This window comes from Lissotriton helveticus, chromosome 1_2 (assembly GCF_964261635.1).
Source record: "Lissotriton helveticus chromosome 1_2, aLisHel1.1, whole genome shotgun sequence".
Lineage (NCBI taxonomy): Eukaryota > Metazoa > Chordata > Amphibia > Caudata > Salamandridae > Lissotriton > Lissotriton helveticus.
This window is the reverse complement of record NC_136058.1, coordinates 100,776,643-100,800,999: the sequence shown is the minus strand read 5'-3', so window position 1 is coordinate 100,800,999 and position 24,357 is coordinate 100,776,643.

Below are 24,357 nucleotides of genomic sequence, written 5' to 3'. Positions count from 1 at the left end.
TGAAAGACAGGGATCTATCCAACCAAACTCCGAGGCTCTTGATATTGTTCTTGGGGGTTGGAGGGACGCCCAGACAAGGGGGCCACAGAGAGGCGGGAAAGCAGAGGTCTGGGGGGCCTAGGAGCATCAGCTCCTTTTTGTCCCCGTTCAGTTTGAGGGATGATAAGGACATCCAGCTCTTCACCTCTTCTAGGCATTCTCTAAGCCCGCCTGCCGCAGGCGGGTTGGCCTCCTGCGCCAGTGAGAGTGAGACCACCAGCTGCGTGTCGTCCGCATAAGAGATGATCTTAACCCCAAATGGACGGACGACCTCAGCCAGTGGCCTCATGTACAAGTTGAAGAGTGCGGGGCTTAGAGAGGAGCCCTGGGGGACTCCGCACTTCAGAGGTCTGCTGGTGGACACAGACTCACCCTCGAAGATTCGAAAGGATCTGTCCTCTAGAAAGGACTTAAACCACAACCAGGCTTTGTCCTTGATCCCGGCCCTGGACATACGGTGCAGCAAGGTGTTGTGGCTGACCGTGTCAAATGCCGCACTGAGGTCAAGGTGGATCACTGCCACTGATCCTCCTTGATCCAGGATTTTTCTGGCTTCCTCGGTGACCATGAGGAGGGCGGTCTCAGTCCCGTGTTTCGGTCTAAAGCCCGTCTGGGTGGGGTCTAGTAAATGGTGATCTTCTAAAAAGTTTACCAGCTGTTGGTTTATATATTTTTCCAGGATCTTACTCACCCATGGGAGCAGGGAGATGGGTCGGTAGTTACCCAGGTCAGTCGGGTCTAGATTAGGTTTTTTCAATAATGATCTGACCATGGCCTGCTTCCAGACGGTCGGGACAATGCCGGAGGTGATGGATGCGTTTAATACCTCCCTAATTGTAGGCAGAATGATCTGAGAGGCTGCCATTATTATGTCTGGCGGGGCTGGGTCGTCAGGGGATCCGGATTTGACTCTCCGCGCTAAGGATTCAAGGGTCGCAAGGTCTAGGGGGGGAAAGTGAGTCAGAGTGGATAGAGGTTGAGGAGGAGGGGGAGCTGTAGGTTTATTGGATTGAGCTGAGGAGGTTATATTTATGGGGGGGAAGGCGGAGTAGATAGTATTTACTTTCTGATGGAAAAACTCAGCAACGTTATTATAGTGGGTGGTGGATTTTGCGGCCTGCAGGCTGGGGGCGGGTTTCATTAATTTTTTCACGATTTGAAAAATTTCCTTAGGCTTTGACTTGGCAAGCAATATTCTATTGGAAAAATATGTAGCCTGGGCCGCTTTTACTTGAGCTTTATATTCGCTGATGGATTCTCGGTAGCGGGTTTTATTATCTACCGAGTAATCTGAACGCCATCGTCTTTCCGATTTCCTGCATAGGCGTTTCTTGTCCCTGAGAGCCTCCGTGTACCAAGGGGCAGTTTTATTGGGGCGCTTCAGCGTGATTTTACTTTTTGGGAGTGTAGCATCAAGGGTTTGTGTAATCCAGTTAACGTAGGCCTGGTTGGCTAGGCCAGGATCCTCGTTATCAAGGGTTGATTGCTGGCAAGTTTGATAGACCAGTTGTCAACTGCGAGGCGGGACCAAGCTCGCATGACCCTAGTGGTGGGTACAGTGGGAGAAGGCTTAAGCGACGTCCAGCTAATGGGGACCAGGGAGTGGTCTGTCCAGGGCAGAGGGATTGGTGACCCGGCTAGGAGATCAGAGCAGTTACTGAAAACAGGGTCCAGCAAGTGGCCCTTGATGTGAGTGGAAGTTTTAACACGTTGGGTAAGTTGCAAAGCTGCTAGATCGTCTGTCAAGGTGGAGGCTGTGTGGTCTGATAAGGAATCGAAGTAAAGATTAAAATCGCCTAGCAAGGTAAAATTGGATGTGGTGCTGACTCGTTCGGCCACACTTGAGGGTAGGCTTTCGTGAAACTGCTTCTGGGGGCCAGGGGGGCGGTAGATAAGAGTGCCTGAGAAGCAACTGTTAGGTGAGAGTTCAATGTTAAAAGCAAGGCTCTCACAATCAGGGATGTTTCAGAGGCAACTCGGCAGAAAAACTGTTCCTTATGAATAATTGCCAGGCCTCCTCCTCTCCCTTTAGGTCGGTCTTGCCTAATGATTTGGAAGCCTGACGGGAGAGCGGGGTCGGACTCGGAGGTAAGCCAAGTTTCCGTCAGAAACAATATGTCTGGCGTGTGTTCCTCTATTAAGAGAGCAATTTCGGCCCTGTGTTTCAGCAAGGAGCGACAGTTCAATAAGAACATGCGAAAATCGTGCGTGAGTTCAGCAGTTAGTTTGGGTTTGAGGGGAGAATAGCATTTGGGGCAGACTTGTGGCATGGCGCCGGCTTGATAAATATGCAGAGTGCAAATGCTGGCAGGGGGCCTAAGGCTGTGGAGGGTTTCAGCGCTGTAATATCTGGGCTCTGATGACTGAGTTGCAGGGGGACTGGCCTTAGGCCCGGACTCGGCGCGGACGAGCGCAGACGAGCTTGCTTTATGCGCGCCTTTGGCGCGCAATCGTCGCGCCCGCTGCGCCCGTCCGCTGCGCTTCCGGTAGATGCACATGTTTATGGGGCAGGGAGGGGGCGTGGTCTCAAGGTGGGCGTGTCCCTCGTTTCAGCGTGGTGATGGCGGCTGGACGATGGCCCACGAGATCTCCCTCTCAGCGCTAACTCCGCTGGGGGGAGTGCTTGCAGACAGAGATCGAGTGCAAGGAAGGCAAGGTAAATGGTCTTATTTTTAAAAACAACAGCAAGTTTTAAAAGAACAAATGTGCAAATGCGCAATCTTAGCTACTCCCGGCTGAGCCTCAGGAGGGTTCAAGTTATCTGACGCGCTAGCAGATCAGCGCGCTTTTAACTCGACTGGAGGGGGCGTGGCCTCAAGGTGGGCGTGTCCCTCGTTTCAGCATGGGTGATGGCGGCTGGAAGATGGCCCACGAGATCTCCCTCTCAGCGCTAACTCCGCTGGGGGGGAGTGCTTGCAGACAGAGATCGAGTGCAAGGAAGGCAAGGTAAATGGTCTTATTTTTAAAAACAACAGCAAGTTTTACAAGAACAAATGTGCAAATGCGCAATCATAGATATTCCCGGCTGAGCCTCAGGAGGGTTCAAGTTATCTGACGCGCTAGCAGATCAGCGCGCTTTTAACTCGACTGGAGGGGGCGTGGCCTCAAGGTGGGCGTGTCCCTTGTTTCAGCATGGGTGATCGCGGCTGGAAGATGGCCCACGAGATCTCCCTCTCAGCTCTAACTCCGCTGGGGGGGAGTGCTTGCAGACAGAGATCGAGTGCAAGGAAGGCAAGGTAAATGGTCTTATTTTTAAAAACAACAGCAAGTTTTAAAAGAACAAATGTGCAAATGCGCAATCTTAGCTACTCCCGGCTGAGCCTCAGGAGGGTTCCTTGGATTGCCATGACAGGTTCTGCTTTTCTGTAAGAAGGCCCAAATTCCTTCTTCACTGCGATTTTCTCCCTGACCAGATCCCCAATCTTCTGAATCCAGACAGGCCTTGCTGGGACAGGTGGTTTGTCTTCAGTGGGCGTTTGCTTCTGTATTGCGTTACTCAGACTACTTCTAGTTTCATTTAAGTCCTGTAAAACAGTCAAACGATCTTTGACATCAAAGGGTTTTTGTTCCACCACTGAAGTCTGACAATCGAAGTCTTCGATTATCATTCTAGTACCAAACATTAGTTCATACGGAGTGACTCCACCCAGAGAATTTCTTGGCAGATTATTTAGACTACGTTGGACACTTATTAGATGTTTGACCCACTCATCAACCGAGCCTAATACCTTAGCTGTTATGGATTGCTTTACGGCACGGTTTTTTCTTTCCACTACCGCATTACCTTCAGGATGGAAGGGACTAGAATACCGCAATGCAACGCCCAAGCTAGCCATGGCCTCCTTGTAAGCTCGAGAGCTAAACGCAGGACCCTGGTCAGAATGCAGCATGCCAATTGCGTATGTGCCGATAAAGGCTCGCAAATCCTTTATAACAGTTCTGGCGTCAGCCGAGCGCTGGGGCCATATCCAAATAAATCTTGTCCTAGTAGTTGTGGGACTGCATTCGTCCATTATGACGTTTGCAGGTAGACAGTCTAATGCTGTCTAGTAATGGTATCTGAACTGGGCTGGCTACTCTGTAGTCAGGTATCTTGTGGCTTTCGCTGCTGCGATTTCTGTTGCAGTAAGGGCATTAAATTGCGAAATTGTACACATCAACTCCCAGTCCCGGCCACCACTACATCTTTTCTAATTCTGTTAGAGATTTCAAGATCCCTTGATGTCTCAGACCCTCTCACATATGTGCTTCGTTTACCAAAGCAGCTCTTCGATTCCTGTTTGGAATTACTCTGTCCCCCACTCCAGGGATTTGAGCAAAAGGAACAGAATTTGCATCAATTATGTATGTATTTGTGAGTGGATAGTTTAGAGGTAACGCTGCATAGCTGCCTTCCATTGAGGTTTTTACTGCTAGTAGAGTTTCACCATCTATTACTCTTCTCGAGCGAGTGTTTGTAGCTACGGAAGCCGTTTGCACAGCTGCCTTCGTGGCTTCATCAGCCAATGAATTCCCTGCAACGTGAACGCCATCACGCTGATGACTCAGTGTATGAATCACGTGAGCCTTTTGTAGTTCTTTCTGTAATAGAACTACTTGTTCCCAAAGCGTTTTATGCTTAATTGTGCCACCTTTTGAATTTTTGAAACCGTTTTGAACCCAGTTCTGCACGTGTTTGTTGTAAGATTCAACGCAGAAATATGAATTGCACACTATTAGTGTGGGGATTTTGCGATCGGTATTTTCAAGCGCCATCTTGAAAGCGTGTAGTTCAGCTCGCTGAGCTGTACAGTGTCCAAGTGATTGAGTTTTAAGACCATAGGTCTGAATTTACCTTTGCGCCAATGACCTTTAACGATCGCGCATGCAGCACTATAAGCTTGTTTACCCCCAATTGAGGGCTGTGCTGATCCGTCTGTATATATTATACAGCCGTAATGTTCTAGAGGCAGAATTACGGTCGGTAGAGGACATTCGTATTGTAGGAATTCTTGTGTCTTCAAGTATTCAACGTCTGTTGCAGCAAGAGAGTTAACCCATTGTATCCATCTTGGATGTAAAGCTTTTGCATTTGAAATGCTTGCTTTCGTCACTGCCTGTAAGGCAGGTACAGGTGTAACGATCATTATACGTTTACCCTGCGCAAGAGCTCTCTCTTTTGCTATTGCAGTTTGAACTGCTGTCAGAATTTTTTCTGTTGAAGTGAATTTCATTTCAGCTTGTGTGTACAAGTGTGATTTGAATGCAATTGGTACCTTTTCTCCTTCATTAAAGGTCAGGTATGTGAATCCGCATTTCCCTGGGATAACACGGATCACGAGATTGCGCGCATTGTTGCGTGTATCTAATTGTGTTTTTGCTAACATGTCTGTTTGTACTGAACGCAAAATTTCTGTATGTTTCTGAGTCCAATTTGTTGGTTTGAAATCAGGTTTGATTAGTTCGTAGAGAGGTTTAACCCTTTCTGCGTAATTCAGAACATAAGTTCTTCCAAAATTCAGGAAACCTAGTATTGACTGTAAGTTTTTCAGCGTTTTTGGAGGTTGGAGCAGCGCACATTTTTCATGAAAGTTTGCTGCCAGGCTTTTGCCTTCACTTGACAACTCATATCCTAAGAAAAGGACGTTGAGGTGGGCAATTCGTGATTTCTTAAAATTGAATTTATACCCTTCAGAAGCGAACCCAAGTATTATGGTGTTCACTCTTTTCAAGTGCACGTCCAAATCATCATCTGTAAGATAGATGTCATCGACATAAGATAATGCCTCATCATCGTACATTTGTACTATTTCTGTTACTCTGGCTAAAAATAACCCTGGACTATTCTTGAATCCCTGGGGGGGACGGCAAAATTGTCGCTGTGTCCCCAAGATTGAGGAAGAGGTCAAGTGCCGACTTTCCGGTGCAATGTTTTGACAGAAAAACCCATTTGAAATGTCTAATGTGGTTTTATATTTTTTGCGCACAATGTTATTCATCAGTGCTGCACTATGTGAATTTTGGACTGCAAATGTTTTGCAGCAAGAGTTTAGGTGTCTGTAATCCAAAACTAGACTATATGAATTGTCTGGCTTGGAGACAGGAAACAAAGGATTGTTCATAGATGAGGTGCATGTTTCAATCACCCCTTGATATTCAAGCTGATCTAAGATCTCCCTGACTTGTTTTTTAGCTTCTTGCTTGACTGGATACTGCTTCTGAGCAATAGGTTGATGTTTTAACTGGATTTTATGTTGAGGAGAATCCTCATGCCATCCTACGTGATTTTCATATAATGCTGGAGCTTGGGCCACAGCCCATTTCCTGGCATATGTATTTTTTTTAATGAATTGGAATGTGATTTGAGAAGGCTGGCATAATTATCTCTTCGCCGTGTGGGCACTCCCTAACAACTGCAGGTGGCCAGTCTCTTTCAGCTAGAAGTATGTCATAACCCTTGGAAAGCTTGTCCCAAAAGAGAGCTTTTATTTTTCTAGTTATGTCCCCCTCCATCCGGAGTGTTACTTCATATAACTTGTGGTGTACACTAACCCTGGTGTCAGCAGTTTCAACTTGAATGCATTCATTCAAATCCACTGTCTCCAGATGATCTTTTAGGATCTTGCGAACTATGGTTACTTCTGCTGTGCTGTCTAGCATTGTCTGAGCCTATTCCCCGTTCTTGAGTTGTGTCCTCAGAATCCTCTGCATGTCTGATCTTTACACTTGCTACCTTCTTTTTGGAAAATTGAGCCTTTTTACTTTGGTGAACGGGTTCTTTGTCTTTGGACTTGACGCGTTCTTCTTTCTGTTCTGACCGTCCTCTTCTTTCCGATTTCTGCGAGGAAGTCTGAAAGGTACGAGAGGAACGTGTATCATTATCTTGATATCTATCAGGTTTTCTTAAAGTATCCCTATTTCTGAGGTTGTACCTCTTTTCAGAGCGCTCCCGTTGGGGAGACCTATCTCCTCGTTGAGGAGATCTTTCTCTGGACTGGGAATGCTTTTCTTTAGGAAGTGTTTGTTTAATGTTCTCCCACTTCTTTTTAGGAGTAGTGATATTATTTTTAATAAAAGTTTTTTCAGGATTCTCTGTTAGTTGTGGTTTTAGTGGTTTCCCACCCAAACTATCTCTACCTAGTTCTTCATAGGATTTTTCAATAATTCTAGCAAGCTCATATGGTTGCTCAGTAATATCTGTTTCTTTTAGTTTCTGGCGGATTTCCACTGATGCTGCTTCACCTTTAATGTTGGCTATTAGTATAGCCGAGACCTGTTTGAAATCTTTCAGTAATTTCATACCTAGATTTAAAGCCGGTTCTGGACCGTATTCATTTTGAATCTGTCTTAGAATGTCTGGTATTACCGCCATGGACGGAACACCATGTGTTTTAGTGTAGATTGAAGAAAAGACTGTGCCCCAAGTGTCACAATCCTCTATGTGTGGTGCAATCCCCATAGGTAAACAGATTGTCAGAATCCTGTGTTTCTCATGAGGCGTACTATCAGGAAATACTGCCTCTATTTGAGTAATTTTTTGTGCTAACCAGAACGGAATTTGTTCTCCTTTTGCTGGTAGTTTACCAATGACTGACTGTATAGTCTGTGGTGTGATTTTATTTGTGTTCTCCTGGTGAGGGGTGTGCTGTGGAATTCTTACAGCTGGTTGAACAGTTAATGTCAGCATGACATATTGAACCAATTGTCTATGTATTTTAATTAACTGTTTTAGCTGAGCTAACAATTCTGCATCTGACATCCTTTCAATGTCTGGATGTGGTGTATAGCTGGCTAGTACCGGCCATGTTGCTCCTGGTCTACCTAGTGGACCGAGCCTGGTAATGTGATTTTGATGATTTAGGGCGCCTTTAAACCAGAGCTGATTCTCTTGGTAAGTTAATGGAATTTCAACGTCCTCGAAAGGAACGTATTCCACTGGAGGTTCCTCTGCTTTGTAGTAGTGGAACTCACGTGTTCCCGCATTAGCTGCTGGAAACTGAATCCATGAATAGAATACCTCTGTCTTCCTATACTCATGTGCCTCTATGACAAAGATTACCCTGCCACCCTTTGATGATGCTCCATTATTTATGAGTCTGTAAGTTATACTTTTCCTTACATTTACCGGGAGCAGTATAGCATCCGCGTCATTTTCTAAGATTGCAGCGTCCTCTAAAGCCGCTTGAGCTGCTGCTGCAGCTCTCTCTATTTTGGTATCACTATCCGACATTTTAGTCGACTGAGAGTTTGCAGAACAAGTTTCAAGGAAGCAAAGATTAGGTGCACAATATTTTGGAACATTGTATCCTTCAAAGTTGAACAAACCAAAAGCTAATACATAGGATTTTTCGTCCTATTCAGTTTTGGCGGAATTTATCGTTTCACCCACTCCAGACGTCTTTTGGAGTTTTTACGGGCAAAAGGGGTCTGTGTGAAAAGCACGACTGAGTTACTCTAGTATCTAGCGTTAAATTATCGCCTTACCAAACGTTGGGCGCCATGTAGTGTAGTTCCTATATTCCCAATAGGCTCTGCGCATTGGAATAATATATCCTGCAGCTTAGATGTAGCACTTAAGTCGACTAGGTCTCTGCCGAATATATTAGACTTAATTGTGAGTGCCAGCTAGCTCAGAGGTCACTAGAAACTTTCTTGAATAAACAAGATGTTATATGGTTGTCTCTGACAACCATATAACATGACAACTTTGTATCCCCAGAATGAAACGTATCTCTAGAGTCGCGGAAACAATAGACGGCTATTTCACTCAGTCAGATGTGCATGCTTTGTTTCACCAGAGTTGCTTGGAAATAGAGAGACGGGCGTTTTCAATAAAAGTATTTATTGAACAGTCTTATTTCTTAAGCATAAGAAATGCACTGCTACAATTGAAATGCTAGTTAAAAAGTACAACACATATAATACGAATAGTATTATAAAATAGTACTGTAAGAGCATGATATGGTTTCTAAGCCATAAACATAGAATACATAAAATGCATAAAATACATACAGAGTTTAAAATAGTGGCTAAAAGTACTCAACTGGTGCTTCTAAAATACGCCTACCCCGGTGTACCTAACCTAAGTCTAGTACGAGGGAGGAGTAAGTGTGGTGTAGCTTAAGTCTAGTAATTTTCTGCCAAGAATCCGTTCCAAGAATTCTCTAACGGTCTAATCAGCTCCGTACCTTGGTTTCAGAATGATAGAGGTCTTGTATCTCTCTCTCAGGACTCGATCTCCCAGCAACCCGCAAGGGTAGCCTGGAAACACCGGAGCTGGATTTCTCGGCAAGAGAAAAGACAGCGTCTTCTCAGTGCGTCAGTTGGAAGGTCGGCTTCCTTTGACACTTGCAGCAGCAGGGCGTCGGGCAAGTAGTTAGTCGATCTGCTCCTAAACCACTGTGTGTTTGACTGGGCAAATGTAGGCATATTTATACTTTGAAGGTGCCGAGTTTGACATAAGATTGGACATAATATCGTCACTAGTGCCTCAGTTCCTTGAAAATCCAGGAGTTCTTGGATAAATTAGAATTCAAGCAGGAGGAAGTCCCTTACTGCTGAAGGCTGGTTTTTCCAAGAAATTGTTGTGGATTCCCGGAGTTTAGTGGAAGTAGCCATGCCGTATTTGGGCTGCACAGGCTAAGACTAAATAAGGCAATGTTTCCTATGCCTATATAAGGACTAGGTGAATTATACCTATATATGGGCATGAATCGGGAAAATTACACTAGGGTCCTAGATTCCCACATAACAACTCTAGGTACACTCAGAGTAGAGTTTGCATAGTAAGAGTATTGGTATGCTAGATTACTACCTTGTTTATATGCCCACATATATACAATTAGCAAAATGGTAGCACTATTTCTGGTAGGTACTTGTAATCACATGTATTTGCTTCTGTCTACTAATCATTGTATCACATGTATTTTGTGCAAGAAAAACATTGGTTCAATAATTGAAAACATCCCACTGTATATTCTCCGTATATTTCTCCAATAGTAAATGAGCACTAGTGACTGAGCTAAAGGTTTCTGTACTGTTTCCACGATTCCTGAGGAATCAGGGTTGTCATGTTTAGTGGTTGCCAGAAACTATTTGCTCCCTGGTAAGTTAGGGGGGCTTACAGTGGCACTGTGAGCTAGCTGGTCTGTAGCCCAACGTATCCTGCAGGGGTGTCTGGAATCAGTCTTGACACCAAGTTCTTAGTTTATGTTGTTGGAACAAAGCGCCGGTCCTACGGACTGGTAGGAACTAGACAACAATACATCATAAATATTGCCGATGATGCTCCGGCACAACCAGGCCACCATGAAACAGAGGCTCTGTAAAATGGCCCACATCCAACTCTTATGCATAACTGAGAGATATATTAGGGTAATCAGACAACACTTCATCTTCAAGTATCACAGATCACTGGAGATAGGTGGAATCTGCTCAAAATAGGGCGCAGAAAGCACATTTTGCCCATTGGCAAATTCACAAAAAGAATGTGCCATGTACTAAATTAAATGTGTATGGCAAACTGAATTGCGCATATACATCTTACCCCTTGAATCTTTTGCACTCAGGAGGCAAAGAACCAATGCTAGACCTTTTCTAATTGAAAAAAAAATGTACTAGAATTTGCATCTGATACACATTCCGTTTCCCTGTAGCATTCCTAACTCTTAGGGTGTCTGGCTTGCAAAATTGTGCAATGGTGGTTGCAGACAGAAATCTCACTGATGTCCTTTGCGGACCCCATGCTCCACCATTCGTGAAGCGCATGAGTGGTGGAGAGCAGATTAACATTTCCACCCCTACGTTAAAGTTGAACATGTTGCTAGTTCTTGTACGAGTGGAGAGGCAATTTGAATTGTGAGTCCGTTGATGTAAGAATGCCCCTGTCAAGATGCCCACAGGCTCATGGGAGTCAACGCACAGCAATGCTGCAGGCAGAGGACACAACCTTTAATTCATGGGGGACCTTTCTGAAAATCTGACTGCTCCATTTACACTCACCCTCTAGCTCTACAACTACCAGAATCTTTGCCCAAAGGTTTGCGTCTACTCTTATGTGCCTGGATGATGCAAGGATCATATATGAATTTCCATACACCTTGTTAAAACACTAGATGTGGGTATCTAATAAATCTTAAATAAATGCAGAAATACTTTTGCAAAGAAATTGGGGTTGAGAAATATGTAGACCCTCACCCGTTGTCTGCACCAGTTCCCACTTATAATATGATACATCCTTTTTCTAACAATCAGGAGCTGCCCGTGCAGGTAAAAGCAGTGGGGCGGTGGGACGGGGGTTAGACTTTAGACTGATGACGCAGAAGGAAAATGAATTCATACATTTTCCTTCGTAGTCGTATGTCAAATCCCCCTCATCCCGCCCCACTGCTCTTACCTGCATGGGCCGCTCCTGCTAACAATGTACTGTTTTAGTATTCCAGCAGGTAACATGTTTCAAGTAAAACCCTCTTTATCAAGGATTTCATAATATTTTTTTGCCAATATTAACAGGTACTTACAAAAATAGCGAAATATGCCTCACAGGAATTGAAAAGTATTCATATTAAGTTGCCCCAACAATGGTGTCAGCGACCCAATTTAGGGTAGACCATGTCTTTATAATGGAATGTTGGTTGCCTGTAGTAGGATTTCAGCAACCTGTGTCATATCACAGCATGTCCTTACAACCGTTATTTTTGCACCGTTTAGACGTTTGGCTTTTAGCTTGCACATGAAGTTTAAGAAGTTTCAAATAACATAGACACAGATAATAATTTCAAGATTTTTAATCAACAAAGTGTAAGGCTGGAGAAAAGACAAAAACCATAACTGTCTGGATATTTTCCATGTTGTAACTCAATGTAAAACTGAATCGGTGCTCATCATGCATATTGTGTTTAGTCAGATAGGTCTGAGAAGTTGGCTGTTGATTGAGGAGGAAAAAACACTATTCAAGCAACGGCCACAATTCTTGTCAGGGTGAACCACAAAGTGTAACTGAATTAACCTGCGCTTAAACTTCCGATACTTTGGCAGAAAAAGAGTCAGCCTTAACTAAGAGGCAATGTGTAAAGTATTTATGCATTAATCCACCATTAATTTAGAAAAGTACAGTACAGTCTAATAAATGATTTGACACCAAAACAACAAATATCCAATCAGAAGAACCAAAGTTAATAATTTTTCAAGTTATAAGTAAGAAATAGTGCCTAAAAGATCAAAGTGCCAACCGCAGACTAGTCACGCAAGGCTGAATTAAAGTTGAAAATTATGACCGACCGTGATGCAGCTTGGGTCAGATGCACGAAATGGATTGGGCCCAATCTCGGCTTACCTTGGAACGTAGAAGAATTTTTGAAGAAAAATGTCTGAGATGGTAAAGTTCAGCGGGGCAATGCAGCTAGCATTGAGGAGGAGGTGTTGTTGTCTCGGAGCTGCTGGATGAGGTTGCAGTAAAGATTATTTTGTTCAGACTTTATCTCTTTTCGAAAGTCATAGAACTCCAGCGGGATGAAGGTGCAGGCTATAGCCAACGAGGGATCCACGAGGGTGGATACCCCTTCTGCGAGGAGTTGTTGAGCAGGATTTGCTTCTGTGAAAAATAACATAGTGCGAACTACTGTGAAGTCAAACTAACCGGTGATGCACACTGAGCGCATCGGAGAACAGGTACGTCCCTGTCTCCTCTTGGTTCTCAAAGCACTTTTTGGCAGAACATTTTCTGTTTTAAATTACAATTCCTTAGACACCAAACATGATATTTCAACCTACTCCCAAGCAAACGTTATAGCTTATTAAATGTAATAATGTAACCCAATGTTATCCTATGGACAAGGTAGGCCTCACACCAGTCAAAAACTAATTTGGTACTTTTTCACTTTTAGGACATTTAAATCTTAAAAGTACATGTTCAACTTTTTAAATACAATGCATCCTGCCCGGTTGTATGACGTTACTACGCATACTAATAACATGTGTGCCATTACAAAATAGGTATTACTAAGCTAGTATGCTTACAACGACCTACCATTACAATGCATTCTTTTACCACGCATATGCCTTTAACATGCATGCCTTTACCACACGTACCATTATAAAGCAAAAGCATGAGTGGTAAAGGCATGCACTTGGTAAAAGTGTGTAAGGTAAGTAACACTAACCTGCCCTACTCTAAACCCTAAATCACTACCCCTGCACAATCCCCTAGCCTCCAGCCCCCAGCCCTTGCCCTACCCTAAACTCTAAATCTCGACTCCTGCATCACCCCCGGTCCCAATCCTTTACCCTACCCTAAACCCTAAATCACTACCCCTGCATGACCCCACCCAATGCCCAGTCATTTCCGTACCCTAAACCCTAGAAAACTACACCAGCATGACCCCCAACCCTCAGTCCTCTCCCTACCCTAAACACTAAAACACTAACCCTGCATGACCACCCAACCCCATGTCATCTCCTTACCCTACCCTAAAACACTACCCCTGCACGACCCTTAATCCTCTTCCTACCCTAAACCATAAAACACTATCCCTCCATGACCCCCGACCCCTAATCCTTTCCCTACCCAAAACCCCAACCCCCTTTTACTCCAAAATAGTACCCCCCATCCCAGGCCAATCCCTCTTACCTCTCTTTCCACGTAGTTCCTCTCTCTCCTCGTGGTTCCTGGTTCCTGCGGTCATCTAAGGGGTGGTGCATGTCGTTGTGAGGAAGCGGAAGAGCCTGTTTCCTCACAAAAAACGTGGATCGCCTATATATTTTCAAAACATATGTGATTTTACCATACATACCTTTACAACTAATTTCGTTGTAAAGGCATCCGTGGTAAAAACCACATGCATTGTAAAAAATGCATAGTAAAGACTACGCGTTGTTACGACGCATGCACTTGCATTATAATGGCAGACGGGGTAACAGCAGTGATGTAATGGCTGTTACCTACCTTGCCCTATGGCTGTATAGGGACTACCTTATGGGTAACTTAAATGTAATACAAAAGGAGTTATAGGCCTGGAAAGGGGTTTATTTTTTCAAGTTCAATTGGCAGTTTAAAACTGCATACAGTCATTCTCTTTTAGGAAAAAGACGATTGTGTGTGGAGGATGTTTTTGGGATCCTAAAGAACCTAGCAATCATTGGGTTTAGGTAGGACCTCTGCAGAATGCTTCGTGATAATTGCTAGCGTCATCAGTTTGGACTGTGGGACAAATCACTCTGATGTGAGTTTGTCCTCATTTTGTTGCATATTTTGGTTTAGGTGATAATTGTATGCGAGTGGATACAAAAATTATATTTTAGACTTTGTTTTTCTGCTTTGAAGTCAGGGTGCCATTTGTGGGTCTTTTCCTTCTCTGTTTAGTGTATGAGATTGTTCAGAACTAAAATGAATCTCAAGCTGTAAATAAATGTTAGAATGTCATTAGAAGTTTTGTTTTATAAATTATGAAACGGTATGCCTCTGTGTGGTATTTTTTTTAAACATAATTTATTGCCATTTAGGTATCAGCAATACATATTCATGTCGTTTCTTGTTCATACACATCTCTGGTTAACAGTTCAAAGTATTATTCCTGGCTGATTAGTTGGCAACTCGTCTATATCCCTTCTTGCCGTGTTACGTTCCGCCGTAGTATGCAGCGCCAGTTGTAAGATCTTGGCCCCGTCCCTGAGCCCAAGACGGTGGTAAAAGATCTGGGAGTGAAACTGGACCATGAGCTCACCCTAACACAACAAACTAATCAAGTGGTGGGTTCATGTTTCCATGTCATTGGTCTTCTCAGGAGAGTTTTCCCTCTGCTACCGGATTCCACCAGGAGAACGCTGGTCCAATCACTAGTGTTAAGTAGGCTGGACTACTGCAATGGCTTGATGCTGGCTGCCAATGAGGGTATTTTGGATAGATTGCAGGTTGTGCAAAACACTGCTGCACGACTTGTTCTAAATGTCCCGCCTCGGACTCCCTCAAAACCATTGTTGGCCAAACTACACTGGCTCCCAGTAAGGCAGAGGGTGATGTTTAAGATCTGCTGTGTCATCCACAAATGCCTTATTGGGAAGGGTCCGGGCTACCTCACTGAAAAATTCATCCCTTATGTTCCGTCCAGATCTCTGAGATCAGGTGATCAGGAACTGCTATGTGTTCCCAGGGCCATGAAGGCCAGAAAGGGGGGAAGGGCCCTATCTGTAGCTGGTCCTAAACTGTGGAACCAACTCCCGAAGGAAATTAGAGTATGCAGGGAACATTTCCCTTTTAGGAAGAAGCTCAAAACGTTCCTTTTTAACTATTAGTCAGACTAGGGCTCTGTTTCTAAATTGCGACTAGTTGCTGTTCTTCAGCTGATGCCAAAGGCGCGGAGATACTCCTCCGGGAGTCGATTCACAGCGCCATACAAACGTGCAAATAAATAAATAATAAATAAGGAACCTCCATCCAAAATAACAATCTAACATTTCCTCCCAAACTGTCCCCCCTGCCTCCCCCCACCCCTCACTGCTGTCGACTAACATGTCACTATGACTCCCGTCGCACGTGTGATCTGGGTCTCACTCTCCATATGCTACACCTGAGGCCAGACTCACGTAAACCTTCAGGTCTGTAGATGTTAGGGTGCTATGGTCAGCTTATGCTGCCTCATCACCCCCTCCATTCCTGGGTATAAGGGCTAACCAGTCGAGACCTGGCCTCAGGGGTGCTGGGAGTAGATTCCTGGTCTGCATTCTTCAGGTCGTCTTCTAGAACTCCCCAAGCCTGCGCTCTCTCTGGTCTGCCTATGCCTCGTTGCGCATTCCAAATCAGTATTCTATGTTTGCAGCCCGCCCACTTCTCCTTATCACTCTGTGTTCTGAGGAGCTTATCTTTCGCTGCTTAATGGTTCCCATTAATGTGCTCATGACATCCGCCCTATTCAGGGTGAATGGGGGATTCCTTCGTTCCGGATCTAGACTACCTGCCACCTATTGCGTAAAGCATTGGAGTTGTCCTACCAGGTAATAGCTCTCCATATCCGGCACCACTAATCCTCCCTCCACCTCGCTCTTCTCAACGTGGCCAAGGCCACTCTATTTCTGCTGGGCCCCTAGATAAATGTTGTGATAAGAGAGTTGTGCGAACAAAACCATGCACTGGGGATCCACACTGGTAGGGTGGTGAAGAAATATAGCAATCGGGGCAGTGCTATCATTCTTAATAAGGAAATTCACCCCGCCACCGACAGGGGTAGCGTTCCCCAAAAAGTCATACAACTTTTCAGCGATCGTAGGCCCCCCCCACATTCCCCTCCTGGACATCAGTGAAGTCATGATATACTTTCTCCCCTAGGTACCTAAAACAGCACGGCTCCCACTGCAGGTCTCCCAGTTCCATGGGAGGCGGAGTGTCCCTTGTCACCGGAAAAAGTCGCGACTTCTGCCAGTTAACGCATAGTCCAGAAAGGGTTCTGAACTCATCCATCATGCACCAGGCCCCCATTAAAGCTGTACGGTGTCTTTTAGAAATAGCAGGAGAACTTCTGCATATAATGCAATGTGGTGTGTCTGATCAGCTAGTCGAATACCCTCATAGGGTGTCCAAGAGCGTGCTACGCATGCAAGTGGCTCTATCGCTAGAGCGAATAATAGGGGGGAGAGAGGGCACCCCTGTCTCGTGCCTCTCTCCACCCGGTATTGCGTTGAAATGGTGCGGCCCATAGGGACCCTCGCTACTGGGTCCTTATACAGTATTTTAACCCCTGACCAAGCCCCATTCGTGTGAGCACAGCATACAAAAATTCCCATTCGATACTATTGAATGCTTTCTCAATATCGATAGCAAAGATCGCCCCTTCCGGGGCTTCCTCTGTATCCTGTTGCAGGACTGCGAAAAGACACCTGATGTTGAGGGTTGTATTTCTGCTAGGAATGAATCTTGCTTGGTCGGGATGCACCAAGGAGATCATATGTGGTAGCAGTCTGGTGGCCAATATCTTAATTAGTATTTTGAAATCTAAGTTTAGCATCGACAGCGGTCGGTATGCTGTGCACTCTGTTGGGATCTTGTCGGGCTTGAGCAGGGGGATCATTACCGCCTCTCGTGTTGTCTGTGGTAGACTCCCACCTTCCCATGTTTCCGCATATGGTTCCACTAATCTAGGTGCTAGTTCTGCAAGGTATGTGGCATAGAATTCCTGGGTTAGTCTATCGGAGCCTGGGGTTTTCCCTCGTGCCATGGCTTTGACCGCCCCCCTGATCTCCAGTTCTGTTATTGCGGCCCCCAGTAACTCTGCCTCCTCCGCCTCAAGGGTGTGAAGCGGGAAGGATGACAAGTAGTCTGTAATCCTATCTATTTCGCGGCTGCCAGTACTTTTGTATAAGTGGGCATAGAAGTCACGGAAGCGGCTATTAATCTCCTCTTGCCTATGCAGGGGCCATTCTATCTGGTCATGAATTGACAATATAGTGCTGCCCCGCTTGGACGGGTTGGCTAGTCCTGCCAACAGGCGCCCTGCCTTGTCTCGTTCAGCATGCGTCCTATCCATGTACTTCTGGTAGTCAAAGCAGCGCAGATGCTCTTCCGGTACTGCTACCTCTTCTTTGGCCTCTAGCAGATCCTGCCTCAGTTCCGGGTGTTCCGGCCGTCTACGCTCTAAGTTCTTGAGTCCCACATCCGCTCTTTCTATGACTGCTTGTTCTGCTCGATTTTCCCGGCCCTCTTTGGAGGAAAGGTGATTGATGGTGACTTCAGTCTCTTATCATTCCAGTGCAAGGGTTAGAGTAGTGGATAGAGCCTATTTACAAGGCACTTTGATATGATTCTGTATTCTCCTCCCTAGATTAGGGCCTATACATATAGGCTAGGGGATAGATTCGCTAGTATTAGGGATAATTCGTCCTTTAGTTAGGGTATTAGTATACTTTCCATGGAGTTATGCTGAATTCAGGCCTGGTAGGCCTCAAACGGGAGAGACTCCATCTTTCTTTCTGCCCCGGCAGCTTGGGATGCTTCTAGGTCAAGTGTAATGTTTTAGTTACGAGGTGTTGTTCGCTTGGAGAGAACCGGTTCAGGCCGGCCCTTGTCGAAGGATTGTATTTTTCTTCATACCGAAGACACAACATCAGGCCGGCCGGCTGGGAACGTGTCCTTGGTACGGGGAGGTACAAGAATTTGGTGGGCGGCAGGTTACTGGCTGGAATTTTCCATGAAGAAACACGCTTCTATATTAGTGAAAGCCCGAGATAGTTGTGCAGTCAGTTTGTAGTCGGCATCTAGCCGTTAGTAGAAAACCTATTACTTATTCCAGGGAAGACAGATGCCATTCCAAAGGCAGAGGAGAATCGAGAAACAGACACTCTCCTAGCAGAACAGCCAGGGAAGGAGAGTAGCTGATGAGAGGAAGGTCCCAGGGACTTGGAGAAGGGTGAAGGGAACAGCGCATAGCGGTGCAGCCGTGTATCCGTGATTGTGGAGGTGTGACTTCAAGACGAGCCAAGGCCCAGACGAGAAGGGAACCTAGATGACTGCTGACTGTGGACTTCATATTAATAAGGTGATGTCGACCCTTTCTTATTAGAGTGTACGACCTAATCTTTACTTTTCTTTGCAGGCTATGTGTTGTAGTATGGTGTTATATGTTTGTTTGCAATGATGGGAAATAAAGTACCCCAGTTCTTAGTGAACCGACATGTGCCGTGTGTTCTTGTATGAGAGGGTAACCTATTCTTCTAGTCAGATGCTGCTATGTGAACAGATGCTAACCCTGATCAGGTAAGTGGTAACTGAATAAGGGAGAGAGGAGCCCCTTGAATTAACGACCATACTGCATATTATCTAAATTGGCAACCGTTGTGTGATCGGGAATACTATGGTTCTATACCCCTGATGAATAGTGAGATCGACCCCTTTGTATAATGGTAATCATAGGATAAGCTGCCGTCTGGGTAGGTTGTCTGGGTTCGTATGGGACCGTGAGACCGCCGATTCTAACGCTGCCGTCTGGGTAGGTTGTCTGGGTTCGTATGGGACGGCGAGATCGCCGAGTCTAATGCTGCCATCTGGGTAGGTTGTCTGGGTTCGTATGGGACCGCGAGATCGCCGATTCTAACGCTGCCGTCTGGGTAGGTTGTCTGGGTTCGTATGGGACCGCGAGATCGCCGATTCTAATGCTGCCGTCTGGGTAGGTTGTCTGGGTTCGTATGAGACCGCGAGACCGCCGATTCTAACGCTGCCGTCTGGGTAGGTTGTCTGGGTTCGTATGGGACCGCGAGATCGCCGAGTCTAATGCTGCCGTCTGGGTAGGTTGTCTGGGTTCGTATGGGACCGCGAGATCGCCGATTCTAACGCTGCCGTCTGGGTAGGTTGTCTGGGTTCGTATGGGACCGCGAGATCGCCGATTCTAACGCTGCCGTCTGGGTAGGTTGTCTGGGTTCGTATGGGACCGCGAGATCGCCGATTCTAATGCTGCCGTCTGGGTAGGTTGTCTGGGTTCGTATGGGACCGCGAGACCACTGATTCTAACGCTGCCGTCTGGGTAGGTTGTCTGGGTTCGTATGGGACCGCGAGATCGCCGATTCTAAAGCTGCCGTCTGGGTAGGTTGTCGGGGTTCGGATGGGACCGCGAGATCGCCGATTCTAATGCTGCCGTCTGGGTAGGTTGTCTGGGTTTGTATGGGACCGCGAGACCGCCGATTCTAACGCTGCCGTCTGGGTAGGTTGTCTGGGTTCGTATGGGACCGCGAGATCGCCGAGTCTAATGCTGCCATCTGGGTAGGTTGTCTGGGTTCGTATGGGACCGCGAGATCGCCGATTCTAACGCTGCCGTCTGGGTAGGTTGTCTGGGTTCGTATGGGACCGCGAGATCGCCGATTCTAATGCTGCCGTCTGGGTAGGTTGTCTGGGTTCGTATGAGACCGCGAGACCGCCGATTCTAACGCTGCCGTCTGGGTAGGTTGTCTGGGTTCGTATGGGACCGCGAGATCGCCGAGTCTAATGCTGCCGTCTGGGTAGGTTGTCTGGGTTTGTATGGGACCGCGAGATCGCCGATTCTAACGCTGCCGTCTGGGTAGGTTGTCTGGGTTCGTATGGGACCGCGAGATCGCCGATTCTAACGCTGCCGTCTGGGTAGGTTGTCTGGGTTCGTATGGGACCGCGAGATCGCCGATTCTAATGCTGCCGTCTGGGTAGGTTGTCTGGGTTCGTATGGGACCGCGAGACCACTGATTCTAACGCTGCCGTCTGGGTAGGTTGTCAGGGTTCGTATGGGACCGCGAGATCGCCGAGTCTAATGCTGCCGTCTGGGTAGGTTGTCTGGGTTCGTATGGGACCGCGAGATCGCCGATTCTAAAGCTGCCGTCTGGGTAGGTTGTCTGGGTTCGGATGGGACCGCGAGATCGCCGATTCTAATGCTGCCGTCTGGGTAGGTTGTCTGGGTTCGTATGGGACCGCGAGACCGCCGATTCTAACGCTGCCGTCTGGGTAGGTTGTCTGGGTTCGTATGGGACCGCGAGATCGCCGATTCTAACGCTGCCGTCTGGGTAGGTTGTCTGGGTTCGTATGGGACCGCGAGATCGCCGATTCTAACGCTGCCGTCTGGGTAGGTTGTCTGGGTTCGTATGGGACCGCGAGATCGCCGATTCTAACGCTGCCGTCTGGGTAGGTTGTCTGGGTTCGTATGGGACCGCGAGTTTGCCGATTACAGGGGGTACATGGTATGTATCTTAGGAATTTCCTGTCCTTAGGGGGTAGATACCTGTTGTGAATAGGTCCTAGGGAGAGACAGAGAGTAACGTTCTGGCTGGGGTAGTGAGGCTCTGATGAGCCGGTTCCATCTGATCTGAAAACCCAAGCAGAACATTTGGCGTCACAAACCGTTTACGAAACCTGTGTGCGTCGTTGTTGTCTTTCTATTTGTCCTCGGCGCGTACGTGCTTTCGCTTGTGTATTCTTTTTCTATTTTGTGTGTGTTGTTTTGTTTTGTCAGGATGTTTTTGAGAAAGTCGAAATCTGTTTTTAAGTTGCCTGTTGATATTCCCGGCTGGGATTCAACGCCTTATGAGGCCTTGGCCCGCGAGTGGGCTGATTCTACTGGTTTGAGTGAAAATTGGAACTCTTGTCTGGAGCTGGCGGAGCCGGCTGATGTGATTTCCTGTTTGCAGAAGGCGCCAGTAGCGAAGGGTGATGAGCTTCCTATTTTGGGTCGCAAGGGTTGGATTGTCTTGTCTGCGTACAGGCTTGTACATGAGAGGTTGGTGAAATTACAGAGGGAGCATGTGGAAACGGAACGGAAGTTTGTTGAAATTCAGAATGATCATACTTTGTTGCGGTGTCAAAATAAAGTGCTTGCCGACAAGCTTGAGACGTATCAGACTATCGCCGAAAGGGCGGCTGTGCGGATTGCACGATATAAATACAAGAATCGTCGGGGTCACGTTTCTAAACGGAAGGTGCGGCTGGTCGTGGCGAAAGCCGGACTGGATTGGAATCCTGATGAATGGGATGGTAATATCTGGAATTCGAGTGATTCTCGTTCCTCGGATGAGGAGTCTACTCATCGCGAGTCTTCTCGCTCTAGACGGGCTTTTAAATCTGCTTCTTGTGCTGCGGATGTTGAGTCCCGCGACTACGATCGCTCTCTGCATTCTGTGGATACTTCTCATGCAAATTGTTCTCCTAGGTTTACTGATCAGGCTCCTTCTGGTGCCCTTCCTGCGGTCTCTGCACATCCTGTTTTTCGTCGGAAGTTACAGCAGGCTCCCGGTAATCCAAACGGTATTCCTTTAGATTCTTTGGAGGATTTTACTCAACAGGAAATTAGTGATATTTTGCAGCGCTTTCGACAGCGCGCTGGTGAGACCTTGCTTACGTGGATGGTGCGCCTTTATGAACTGGGCGCTGCTGGCATTATGTTGGATGCTGGCGATTCTTTGAAATTCTGTTCTTTGAGTTCGGATTCTACTGTACAAGATCATTTTCGTAATTATAATGGTGGTGGTCAAATCAGTTTGCTTCAGTTGGCGACTGAGGGGTGTAATCAGAAGTACCCTACTGAATCTGACTGGCCTGTAAATGACAAGCCATGGTACACGTTGCGCAATGCTGCACAACGTCTCAAAGAGGAGGTGATGAAAACTGCGATTTTTCTGAGTACTGCTGACAGATTGCTTGATGGTTTGTTGACGTCTTCTGTGCGGAATCGTATTATTCGTTCTTCCCCGGTTGCTTATAAGCAGGTCATGATGACCTTACTGATCAATCAGACTGGTAATGCGTTATCTATGGTACTGGAATCTGTGCGCCAGCTCGGTGAGCTGGGGGATTGGTTTAAACCTGAGCGCCAGTCTCGGCCTGACACTCGTTCTCCTGGTGACAATAAGCTTACGAGACGTGACATGTTTATGGCACTTTTGGCGGATGGTGTGCGGAAGGAGGATATTGATGGTGAAACTACTCCTCGTTTGTGGGACTTGTTTCGCAAGCGTGGTTTGGACCGGAAGGAGGGTGCCCGGCGTGTGCGGACCAATGAGTGTGATCGTGAGTATTCTGATGACAGCGGTGATGACGCCCATCGTGTGCGTTCTGATCGTCGTGATGATCGACGGTATGTACGTGATGTGTCCCCTCATCGTGGAAGAGAGAGAGAGAGAGGGGGAGAGAGAAAGGGGGAGAGATGATTATGGTAACAACCGACGTAGAGATGAAAGGGATCAGTCCCCTGAGTTGAGGAGGAGGGAGGATCGACACAGATTTTCCGATCGGAATTCACAGTACAATACGGAGGACAAAAATCCATTTCGTAAGGGAGATGGATATGAACATGATATATTGATACCTGAGAAACGTGAGAACCTTTATCCTGATTTGTCCTGGATGACAGAACGCAGTAAAAATGACTAGGAAGTAGGTCAAGCTCCCGTACACAGATGGGCTCACCGAGATAATAGACCCTATGTAGATATTGAAATTTTTTGGAGACATCGTAATATTCAAAGGGCCCGAGCATTGGTAGATACAGGAGCGGAGGCCACTCTTATTCATGGAAAATCAAAGAAATTTAAAGGCCAATTTTTTACAATTACTGGTTTAGGTGGAAAGGAAACTCCCGCAGTACAAACTACAATCGAAATGAGAATAGGCAGGATTCCTAGAAAAGAATACTCTGTATTAGTCGTGCCCCTTGTAGAGTGCATCATTGGAATTGACATTTTGAAAGGAATGACTTTACATTTGGATGATGGATGTTATCAATTTGGAACTAGACATTATATATCATCCAGACCCGTACGGGTTGGTCGTTTAAGAATGCCCCCCGTAAAGATTCCCCAGGCGACAAAAGTGGTTTGCCAGAAGCAGTATCGTATCCCAGGTGGCCATGAGGAAATTAGTACCACTATTCAGGATTTGGTGGATGCAGGGGTTATAACTCCGGTTACCTCTGCCTGGAATAATCCTGTTTGGCCGGTGCGTAAGAGTGATAACTCTTGGCGCATGACTGTTGATTATCGAGAATTGAATAAGTATACGCCCCCTTTGACTGTCGCAGTACCGGATATTGTTACTTTAATTGAAAGAATTCAAAAGCATCCAGGTACATGGTATGCGTCCATTGATATTGCTAATGCTTTCTTTTCAATCCCGATTGCCCCTTAATGCCAGGAACAATTCAGTTTTACATGGAACGGACGTCAAATGACGTTTAGGAGTCTTCCCCAGGGCTATGTGCATAGTCCTACGATATGTCACCGGCTGGTGGCAGAGCATTTGGCTGAGGTACCTGTACATTCGAAAATTCAGATATGTCATTATATTGATGATGTTCTGATTCAAGGTGAAACACAAGATGAAGTTCAGACCCAATTAGATAAAATCCTTGAATGTTTACGTGAGAAAGGTTGGGAAATCAACCCGGATAAATTACAAGGTCCATCCCAGACTGTAAAATTTTTGGGTATTAATTGGCATGAAGGTCACAGAGAAGTGATCCCACAAGTAAAACAAAAGATTCTTGATTTTGCAGTTCCGAGGAATAGGAAAGAAGCCCAAAGCTTCATTGGCTTATTTGGTTTTTGGCGCCAGCATATTCCTCACTTGAGTCAGATATTGGCCCCCTTGTATCGAGTCACTCGTAAAAAGAATGCGTTTGAATGGGGTAAACCACAGCAAGATGCGTTTAGTTTGGCAAAAGAAGCGATTCAGTATGCCTTGGATTTATGGCCTGTGTGCGATGGTGATGTGGATTTGAATGTGTCTGTGCAAGGCCTTTATGCAAATTGGAGTTTGTGGCAAAAACAAGGCAGAAGTAAAGTACCATTAGGTTTTTGGACTAAAAAGTTACCTGATGCTGGTGAGCGTTATACACCTTTTGAGAAACA